General features: G+C 37.1%; 1 protein-coding gene across 6 annotated transcripts in view; it reads right to left on the reverse strand.

The window, feature by feature from the left end:
• The window catches only part of LOC131666226 (uncharacterized), a 72,687-nt gene extending 61,526 nt beyond the window's left edge, over nt 1–11,161 (reverse strand). For 5 of the 6 annotated variants that reach the window (XR_009302081.1, XM_058938734.1, XM_058938743.1 and 2 more), the window contains exon 1: nt 10,823–11,161. The gene's annotated coding sequence lies outside the window, so the exon portion shown is untranslated. The remainder of the gene's footprint in view (nt 1–10,822) is intronic. The other variant, XM_058938726.1, reaches the window with a different exon arrangement.
• Between the last annotated feature and the right edge of the window lie 764 nt (nt 11,162–11,925).

Genomic DNA, 11,925 nt, shown 5'->3' on the forward strand with positions numbered 1-11,925 from the left:
GGTCGACTTTTCAAGTGGCTGCAATGCAGAGCGGGGGAAGGAGAGAGAGAGAGAGAGTTAAGCAGGTTAGGTAGAGCATTGGTACGACGCGTCTGGCAGATTGATTTTGCCAGCGTTCTAAGTTGATTTCCATTCGGCCCTCGAATTTCCCCCGTACTAGATCATCTTCATTTGTTCCCGCGCTCACCTCGCAACTGCATATACCCCGATGATCTCTATACCTGTTCCGTTCTCTCTCTCTCTCTCTCTCTCTTTGGTTCTGTGTATCGGCTTCAAATTATCGTTGACGAGCCCAATTGTGCTGTCGAAGGTTCGCAGCTTTGTCTCTCTCTCTCCCTCCTCGACAATTGCATCTCGCCGAATTGTACCATCTGGTTATTCGCCTATTTCAGCAGCGAACCACGCGTTCGACCAACGTCTCGTAGTTGATATATTGCTACCAATCTCGTTTTGCCAGTTAACACGTTTCTCGCTTTTCAATCTTCCTTGATATCAAACGTCACCCATTCGGAACTTCAACCTCTATAAATGACATGCTTGTTATACATTTGGTGCGCTCGTTTTTCCTGTCACCCATCACAGCTCGTACAGTTTATTCTTTTCATCAAGCTTTCGTAGATTCAAGTGATATTTCAATTTCAACTAATTATATATATACTGTGACCAAAATCGAAATATTCTCTCTTTCTCTCTCTCCATTGATTTAATGTGCAAATCCGATCATAAATCTTGAATTTGAAAGTAGTCCAAGAGGAACTCATTTGTTGCAAAGTTGGTTCAAATTACGTGTGATACTCTCTGTGTACGAGAGCAAAGAAAATTATGTTCGCGAAAACCGTTGAATATCGGGAATAATTTACAAGCTCGTAAATCATAAAGTTTTTTTACTGACTTTCAAATGGCGATTCATAAGAACAACGAACAACAATGACGAACGTGGATTGCTTGTGGGGTGGAAAATAAATCGATGCTACATATCTAGTTGGGGTCAACTGCGAAGATGGGAAAGTTTCAAGGTTCCCGGAAGTGAAAATTGTTCGACAACGCTCCGACTCACTTACATCACCTTGGCTGTTCATAGCGCAATAGAGTCGCCGGTAATTCGTAAGGAAACTTCTAAAAAACTGTCCAAATTACGACACAATCAGACATTTGGCCAGTGAAGGGAACAAAGAGAAACACACGCGAGGTTCGAAATGGCGGTAAGAAATAGCTGAGAAAGCGTTGATACAAGAGCTAAAGAGAGGCGAACGCGAGAGAAAAGGAAAGGAAAGAAAATGAATAAGTACAGGGCTTGTTTAAGTTCTGGTGAGGGTAACGAGGTCGAGAGAACGAGAAAGAGAGCTAAGAAAGGGAGAGAAAGAGAAAAAGAACGATGCCGCTCGGCAAGTGGAGCATAGGACGGCTCTCTCTCTCTCTCCTCTCTCTTCTGTAAAAGTAGAATATAAGTAGCCACCCTTTGGTGAAGTAATTGCGTTGAAAATATGCAAAACTACGTGCAACTGGCGCTGCTGATGACTGCTTCCTTGCTTCTCCCCGATTTGCCTTGGGGACCATCTTCGTTCCAGCAATATGCATTACGTATTCACAATGCATATTTTCACCTTCGCCCCTGCCAAATATATCATCCATCGAGCTTACCACCTTAAAAATTCCACCTCGCTTTTTCTCTTTTCTCTTTTATTCGTTTTATCAAATGTCCATCATCATTTTACCTACGTATGGCTTGAATGGTTTGTACGGAAAGACTTAAACTCGATTTCAATTTGAATGACGAATACATGTTTACACGCATCTATCAAGTTTGCTAAGCTCGATACTACTCAATAACTACGCAAAGGAAAATCAAAACAGTTTAGATTGAATAGGATTCGAAGGAAAAATACAAAAAAAAAAGCAATAGCAATAAAAAAGGCGGAAAAGAACTTGTGCAAAGAAATGAAATAGAAGAGCAGATAAAACCAAGTGACTTATACAGCTCGCAGGACTTTTCAGCGAGTCGAGGAATGGCGTGATAGTTTTATAGGTGTTTGATTGTTCTCTCTGCCTTGCACACGGCAACATTCTCGTTTTGACAGGGGGACAGGGGAAACGGGTAGAAAAATAGAACCGATTATCTTTTGTAATCGACGCCATCCGAAGGCATTAGCAAAATTTTTTTTTTCGTGCGCTATCACTTTCAATCGATGAAACGTTTCGCTTGCCGCGGATTATCTTGGAAAAAGGGATAAGAACTGGGATTCAAGAAACTTCTCAGCTGATTTTTATCAAGAAACAGCTCATAGACGGAGTAATGCGAATGTAAATCTGCGCTGAAGATGCCTCTGCAACGCGCCAACTTCTGCAGGCAGTCTCCGGCATTTTGCATCCTCGTCGATCCATTCTTAATGAGATAATAATTGTTAGCTATGATTGTTCTACGTCAAATAAATCTAAATCGAGAAGTTTTATTGTATCATTTTTATTGTATTTTTTATTAAATCATTTTAATGCGTTAATTATTACTCTATTACATATACGTGTACACGTGCGTGTTTATTCAATTTTACGTATAATATCAATTGTCAATACATCAGTTTATGATAAACGGCTAAACAAGAAATCGTGAGTTCGATCCTATAGTATACTTATTATGAATGTGTTTTATTTTATTTTTTATCAAAATTTTACTTATTTTTATTTCTTTAATAATTTATTTTTTTTTATTTCGTCCTCGTTCCTTACCTAAGGTGTTAGTCTTTCACTTTCTCAATTAACCATTTTTATCTTATCTTTAGCTTTCAGATTAAAATCGTAGACAAAATCACTAATTTAGTTCGAATAGATTATAAACAAATATATTATTCGATTAATTTTTTAATAGGATATTATAGCATATCTATACAAGATAAGAGCAAAGCCATGTATTGAATTTTCAAGCAAGAAAATAAAAAAAATTTTTTTTCTAAATTTAAAGTACTTAATACTCAGCAATTTCATTTTACTTTATCTTTGCTCTCTAATATTTTCAAGAGAGCCTTTCTGAAACGTAATAACGAACGAATCGGATAACTGCTAACTCGTAGCTTTTAATTTCGTTTTAAAGTGAATATCTGCAATTGAGTTTAAAAAGTATAAGTTTTTCCAGTATTTTTAACCAACTTACGCAGAAAATAAACACGGTTAAAGTAACTATGAAATGTATTATTATAATCTATTACGTAATAGATAAAGTATTATGAAAACTAAGATTGGAGTTATTTTTGTTAAAATGGATATTTTATATTTTATAGAAGTTAGCATGAAGATGTCACTCATAATAAAGAATAACTTAAGCAAATAACATTATGGCAACTAGCAGTGTAATACATTTTTTCATTGATTTTCATGAACTATACATAACTAACAAACAGTTGTATATAATATAACTAAATACATTCAGTAGTGTACGGTACAAAATAAATTAACATTCTTAAAAATATTCAGTATCTCTTTTTTCTTTAACTTATCATGGTCTAACTTTTACGAAGATGAATGAAATAAGGGAGCGAGAGTGAAAAAGAAAGGACTAGGCGACTAAAGTAAGAGAGAGGGAGAGAGAGAGAGAGACGTAGGAAAAAGAAACGGTAAACGTAAACGAAGGGGAGGAGAGATTCGTTTGATAAGAGGTCAATGATATTGATTTTTCGCACAGCAGGTTGACGCTTTGAAAATACTCGAGTATTCGAAGTTCAATTAAGAGCGAACTTATATGAATATCTTTCTCAAAAGTGCAAAACACTTAATTCAACTGATATGTCACGCTTGAAAACTCATGTAACTAATGTTGCTGGCAAAATATGAAGCTAAACATCATAAAAAGGCATTTTATCTTTTAACGACTCTTAATTTACAATAAATTTCTATTTATGTTTTTATGAGTTCTCAAAGATTTTACGAGTATACATCTTGATTACACTCAGATTGCCAAAGTTTGCTCCATTTTTTTTGGAAATGATTAGCGAGAAAAAAGAACATCGACTTGAAGAATTTATCTAAAATCCACGATTCAGTATTAGTACGCTTGGGTATATTTTTAATTACTATATTTATTACTTCTATTTCTTACATCTTCTGCTTACCGATTAAGGTATAATACAGAAAACCGAAGAGAAAGTCTTAACATTTACAGAGAGATATGTAACTATATGATTACTGAGGTCCTTTTTTAATTTTTTTTATAAGTCGTTATTTAGTTTCCATAATAAAAGTAATTTTAGTACTCCGTCCAAATAAACTTTATGAATGTGAATGTATTCAATTTTAGACAAAATGCAAACAAATTTTATCTGAACTTATTAAGATAATTTTATTGAGATCTCTATTGAATTATTGAAATTATGCTATCATAGTAATTCAAGATTTAGCAGGAATCAAAAGTCAGTCAGTCGAGTCGCTTGATTCCGATTGATGATGTACAAAGCCTGTGATTTAACGTATAAATGATAGTTCATTTGGAACATGTGCAAATCACATGGATTATATTCAAGAAAGTTTGACACGTGAACTGATGTTATGAAATTTATGATGTGACGAGGGTCGACACGAGAATCATCATATTGTAGAGATGACAGTAAAAAATGCACTGTATTAACAAAAAAGGGAGCCCTTGGCGCTCTGTCAGGATTAAGCATAGGAAAAAACAAAACAAATCGTCTGCGGGGTTCGAATTACTTTACTCACCCTCTGACGCGAGAACGCGCATACACACACCCACACTCACACAGAGTCACAGACACGTGGAAAGCCTCTTCCGTTTGCTCTTTCCCTTTTTCGTACCTTGCCTTTTCACTTTCTTGTCTTTCTCTTTTTATTTTTCTTAACCTGAGCGCGTTAATGGTTAACCTTTTTATTTGCTCGCTTCGTTTTCTTCGTCTTGTCTTTTCCTACAGGACGTGATTGGGTATCTCTAGGTTGTTTGAAAATAGTCATTTATTACAGCGGAAAATGTAGGCGACCAAAATCGCAAGAGTCACAAAACTGTTGTTCCGGAAAAGTTTGCGAATGAAGAAGGGTAACAATGTGGAGCATCGATCGCCGGGGATATTATTAAACATCGAAATAAATATTGCACCCGTGTGAATGTTTCGTAAGCACGGCGTCTGGGATATAATCCCCAACGTTGACTAAATAATGCGGATTAATCTACTTCTCGCGTGTCGGTGAAATCCTGTCTCTCAAGCTGAATCTCCATAGAGCCAGCAGTGATAAGCAAAGCAAGAGAGGAGCCCTTATTTCTCGTGCGAACGTGCCGAGGAGCCGAGTGGTGGAAAGGGAGGGAGGCTGAGGAGTAAGAATTCGATCAACGTCGAAGCTTTGGGGTGTCGGTAGGCAGAGACGCGAGCAAGGGCGAGCGTGATCGCCTCCCTTCGCACATTTACGTACAAATAAGCGGCGGCCGAGCTGGCTGATGGCTTGTCCGCGGTTGCGTGGCTCCGATCGGTACATGATTTTATGCATTACGAGTAGAAGCGGGCCAGTTGGCGCACGCGAATGTCTTTCGTGCGTGGCGGCGGCAACGGCAGCGTAATTACGAACGCGCTTGCCCTTGGAATGTACGTATAGGTGCGTTCGACAGGTATTTGTGTCGCTGCCTCAACTCAATTAATCTTGAGCAGGTGCAATAACTCGGCTGTACTGTCACTGCTGTTATTTCAACTTTTTGTTGCGAACATCTTAGATCATTTTTGCAATCACAAGCCGACGGTAAACAAAACCTGCTCCGAGCCCCATTGACGCCTATTGCTCGCAGCAAGCACCACATAATAACGATTCGATTTTTGCAAATTCGTCGAAATACTATAATTTTCGCTGCTGTTGTTATCGAGACGCGCTGCAACAACTGCTTTCGAATTGTTTCCACGTACTATAGGCAAAAGCCGCCGTGAGCAGGAGGTTCATAAATAACGATAAGTTTTCAGCGAACACTTTAGTTCAATTCTGACAACTCGAATCTTGGAAAATCTCGTACTGCTATATTCGATATGGCTTCGAAGCCATATTGCACGCGGTATTACGCTCGCGAAATTTAAACACTACCACTTATTATTTTTTTTTCTTTTTTTAACACGTAATCTGCAATGGCTATTCAAATTCTTATCAAAAGCAAACTCATCAGAGAATTAATACAGCCAAAGTATTCTTCTCGGCGAATGAATAAGCTCTGAGGGAATAAGTGAAGCAAAAATGCAAACTGTTACCTGAAATATGTATGCCTCGGTGCTAGTGGTTTGGAAGCAGCAACGTCGATCGTTATTCAATTTGTTTTATAGGCGCGTGGTTTGAAAAAAAAAAGAAAAAGAAAGACGAGCAAATAAATAAATGCGAAGGCCCGCGAGGTGAACAAATTGCTCACACGGTAATGAAGTGCCGTGGTGAACTAACGCCGCGCGCGCGGGTCATGGAAAAGTGGAAGATTTTTTAGGGCAATCGGTGTGAGTAGCCTTATAAATTAAAAGTTGTAAGAGGAGGAAGACTGGTGCTGGTGGGAAGTATGCTAAAAGTTTGTGGTTTAGAGTGAAGTGTAAAGGTGAGCTGTGCCAGTGACGAGTCCGCAAGGAAAATCGCAATTTAAGATCGACGTTTTCGGAGCAGGGCTAGCGAGTGCAATGTCCGAATAGCTTGGGTTGCCGCACTATAAGCGAGGTTATAGTGTGTGCGCGCGCTTATATGTGTGTGTGTGTGTGTATTCTGGCAGTAGCAGAGAAACGGCCGCGACCGAGTCCAAGGGGGAATAGACCTCGACCGAGCGCCAAGCAAGCCTCGCTCGTAGTGTAAGCTCGTGTGTGTCGAGCAGGCGGAGCGAAAACGTCTTTGGAATTTTCGATGCCGCGATATTGGCATCTGCGGCGTGTCAGCACTCTTTTACTTACGGATACTAAGGCTCATATCCCTCTCAACACTTTCCCCTCTCTCTCTTTCATCTGCTTCACCGGCCGATCGACCATCTACGTATGTAGATCGAGCTTTCCGGTCTTCTTATATACATCTCCTTTTCTCTCTTTCTTTCTTCTTCCAATTTTCTCGTTTCTTGCTCCACTTTACCAAACTACAAGTACGGTACTTTCTGTTTTATTATTTCAGTACTACCTCTGTTTCCTTTCCTTTCCAGCAACTAATTTTCTTTTCTTTCTCTCGTCGTACCATTTTTACACGAGAAATTGATCCGATAGCGTGAAATATTTTCTCAGCCGCGTGCCAGATACAAAGATAAAACGCTCGAAAGTTTTCTTATGCATGGACAGATATTTCCGACGTAGCAACAACCGTAATCTACTCTAATATGCTATTAGTTTTTTATAGGCACGTTACATGTCTTGTAAGAAAAACTTCAAAATGAACCTGCTATTATTAAATTTTCGAGAAATCCATACTGTACTTTGTATTTGGAATTAAGTTTGAATGATGAGAGTCGGTGATTTATATGAAATACCATTTTATCCTTCGATCGTTCACTTTGTTTATTTATATAGAGGTGTACTGTGTCCGTATAGAAATGGATGCAATTTTATCAAAACAAACGACTGACTGCCTGTTCCATTTGAATAGTGCATGTCCGCTTGCGTGCATGTGTGCCTAGGGATGTTAGTGAAAAAGATGAAACGTATTGATTGCATTTATTTTCATTAACCATTGACCTATAAACCAACAGTTATATCAAACCAAGTTCATATTTTTATTTAAAAATATTGATTTTTAACGGCGACTTTTCCTTATTAGCATCAAAGAAGAAAAGTTTTCGTTGATCATTTTTACCTTCTGAATAGACACCACTGATCAAGAGACCAAAAGACTTGTTAATTGCATAGGCAATTGGCAGTAATCATCTTATCATGCATAGGAGTTGCTGCTTCGATAAAAAATGCTTACAATTAAAAAATGCTTCCATCGTTCGTTTGATGATTTATTCATGCAAGAAGCTCAAGCCTATTAATCATGAATGCTTTACGCATGATCCGTCTTAAAATGTTTATCCCTGGAGAGCGCAAGGAAGCGGAAGTCGAGGCAAGATACAGGTAAGCGGCCAGCTTTCACCAAACCACGATGGAATAAAAATACTAATGCACGAGCATAACGATGAGCGACAAGCGTGCAAGCTCTCTTGTGCGTTGCGGACACTTGCCAGACATTAAGAATTCACCTATAGGCCTGTGTTGCCTAGAATTTATTTATATGTGACTAGGTGAGTATTTTATGCTGCATTAGACGTTCGCATGTAAAGTTTGCCTCTGTGCAAGCGCCAAATCGCCAAATCCCCAGCACAATCGACTTTTTGAAGCCAGGGGCCGTGCAGCAAGCTTGACAACCCAATTCTAACTGAGCTCTCTACGGATTCTTTGAACGGCACGCATTTTTTACTTCAATCACTATTTGCAAAAAATAGATGAATGGCTTATACATTGGCTGAGATTTTTTATTACTAGTCAGTTTCATCGTTGTTCGTCCTACACGAATTTCGATCGATATTTTTTAACTTAGCTTATTAGATGGATAAGTTTTTTTACTTTTCTCTGCACGTACAGCTTTTTTATGAGCTTGAAAGCTTTTCACAACTTTACTGCAGCCTTATCTCCTATCAGAGATAACATTCTAAGCCATTCTACAAGGAGTCAAATATAAATCCAGGGCGTCATACCGTCATATGGCTTTTTACGGTATAAATGAGTTTCGTTTGATTGTCAAATTATTGATAAGTTTACTCTGTTGTTGTATTTATAAAATGTATAAAAATAGTGGCCCAAGTTCCTTTAATAGAATCCAAAATTAATGAGGCGAGTGTGCTGAAATTTGTTAATTAACATTTTTATCGAAAATATCGTGCTTAATTTGCTTAATTTTCTTGAAAATACACAAATAAATATCATTTATTCGAATTTGAATTTAGAATAATCAATGGCAAAGTAGAATTCTAAATGATTTCCAGATATTTATTACAAAGCACACTATGCGACGGAAAATTATTCGTCCTAAAAATATTAAGTATTCAATAGCTTGACCGAATTAGTTTTCAATTAAAATATGATATTTAATAAGCCTCTTCAGTGTTCAAAACAAACGTTGAATGATGAAGCAGCACAATGAAAAAGAATATTTCAATGAAGTCAAAAGATTTTAAATCATCGTGGAATTAAATTATAGGAAATGGGTAAACTCTACAGACTGTAGTCAATGGATAAAACTGCCCGAATTTCATGCTTAATAAAACAGCTGAAAAAGCACTTTAACATGGAAAAGTCTTTTACCAGTCAAAGCTCACCCATGTGTATATACTGGCAATATTCGCAATTTATTTAAAGATTACCTTTCGGCAACAGCTTCTCCGTACAGTATTTTTTACTTTCCTCCCTGTTTTCTCTCTCTCTCTCTCTCCTCCTGTCTCTGGCCTTTTCTTGTGTCATACACAATCGTTTTGCCTTGCTAGCTTTGCAAGCATGTGGCAATTTTCAATATAACGGAAATTATAGAAATTCCACGAAAAATACACCGATAACCAAAAAAAGAATGCGAACAACACGCTTATATACTCTAAATTATTAAATCCACAAAAATATGAAGGAAATTCTTGACGTCATCATTTTTTCACGTATGATAAAACATTAATGAATATTTACATCAAAAGCAACATATATAAAGCCACTATTTGAACTATCAATTATGAAACGTATATATCTATTGAAATGATTTTTCAACCAGCGCTTTTAATTGAAGTATTATGAATTTAATGCAGTATACCACACAGTACATGATACATTTTTTATAAAGAAATTTTTATATCTATAAAATATTATATATATATATATATATATATATATATATATATGTAACTTCATGTGTAATAAAATGTGTAATAAAATAAAATGTTAGTTAACAAGATTAAAAAAAAAGATATCATTGTAATTTCTATTCATTACAAGCCTTTTAATTTTAACGTATTTTCAGTCATATAAAATTTATGCAGATTTTAAAATTATATTTAATAAAATTCGATAATGTAAAAGTGGAAATAATAGTTAAGTAATAAAAGTAAAAACATATTTTTGAGTACACCACTCGAAAAATCAATTTACTTAGTTCTTGATATAATAGTAACGATAACGTGAAAATATAAATGACAATATAAGATGAAATAATGTCTCGCTTATAAAAGAACAATTTAAATAAAAACTTCGAAACCAGTTTACAAAGTTTTTTAATTATCAAACCTTAAGAAAACTTCGACACTTTATTGTAAAGATTTTAAAGCTTTTACTTAATGTATTGTGAAATATGACATTTATTAATTACTGCAGTGAATTAATGAAATCAAATCGATTAAAATAGTTTTGTATACAACATCTAACGGTTCGCTTTTACATTTCATCATCTAGATCATGTTTGTGCAGGAAAAATTGAAATTTTATAATAAAATTCTGTCTTCCACAATATTAAATTTGAAATTATATCTCTGCAAAATAAAAAAATGAGAACGGAATAATATTCAGTGAATTTTATCCAGCCTATCTAAAACGAGTCTACCCATACCAACTGTCAAGTGAGTTTTGTAATAACGTATAATGTCATGAAAATGAATCTATGGTTATTCTGCAGAAACTAAAATCGGAATAGTGCCATGACTTAAAATAAATTGTACGCACACACCCTGTAATTGAATGCACTTTATGAGGTCAAAGTTTAATTATGACTTGTTGCATGTACGAGAGAAAAGAATATATGAAAATGACAAATACGAGTAGAAAAAGTTTTCGGATGTAATAAAGTGTTATAGCATTGAAAATAAAGCTGAAATGTTATCTAAAAAGCTCACCTCAGCTTGCGCCAATTTGCCTCTCGACGGCGCGTTAACTCTACCGGAAAGCTGTCTACGACTTCCTGGCCAGAGCAGAAGTTGTGCGGAGAGTACAGCAAAAGAAAGCGCAATCACAAGTTCATGCCAGCTTCGAAAAAGCAACCAAACAAACGTGGAAAGTTCTTGCATGAAAAACTTTTCTTCGGCGTACACTCTGTCGCCTGCAGGAGAGGCAATGTTCGGCAAAAAAGAAAGAAAAAGCGGAAAATAAGAGGAGAGGCTCACGAAACACTCGCAAGCTCGCGAGTTACGTGTAGTTTGAAAGGTAGACGTTGCCCGGCTAACGTCCTCGCTCCTCAAAAGCTCGCGCACCACTGATTCCCTTCGCACTGCCGGCTATGCCGTGCTACGCGCGCGTCGACGTCGTCGTCGAACGGCGCGTCGCGACGCCTTCTCTCTCTCTCTCTCTCTCTCTTGCTCTCTCTCTCTCTTGCTCTCTCTCTCTCTCTCTCTCTCTCTCTCTCTCTATCTTCGTTCAAGGGCTTGCTTTCTTTTTCGTCGCCTTGTTCTTTTTCTTCGGCCGTCGGACGCTCGGGCGCGCTTCTCTCCGTAGTTTTGGTTTTTTTTGAGATGTCCGTGCCAAACGCTCCCAATTTTGCGTTTATTTTCGTGGGCACGCCTGCTACTGCTAATGCTACTGCCGAGATTGCTTGTTGGGCATACTCCCGTATATTTTGCAACGACTCAACGTATAGTGTGGACAAGACGTTGACACAAAGCGTTGCAGTATTGTCTGATGCAGCTTTTGGGCTTGTCACTGATTCATAACTTTGTCTCGCCTCGTATATTTTGTTTTCGTATTTCGATGTAGCTCTTGTGAAATCATTTGGCCGTGAAAATTTTTTTCAGTACTTCCAGTCTCTCTGAATGGTTTTGGGGTCAATGAGTCAATGTATATAGGTCAAAGCCATGTGTGTTACGGATATGCAACTTTCTGGTTTGTTATCGAATTGAATTCTCAAAAAAAAAAGCAATGAATTGACATTTTTATGCATTCTGTTAATGGAAAGTCTATATTTACACCGATCCATTTTATTCTGTTGCTGTATTTTACAACATCT

The sequence above is a fragment of the Phymastichus coffea genome, unplaced genomic scaffold, assembly GCF_024137745.1.
Source record: "Phymastichus coffea isolate CEN01 unplaced genomic scaffold, Cenicafe_Pcof_1.1 PCOF00003, whole genome shotgun sequence".
Taxonomy (NCBI): domain Eukaryota; kingdom Metazoa; phylum Arthropoda; class Insecta; order Hymenoptera; family Eulophidae; genus Phymastichus; species Phymastichus coffea.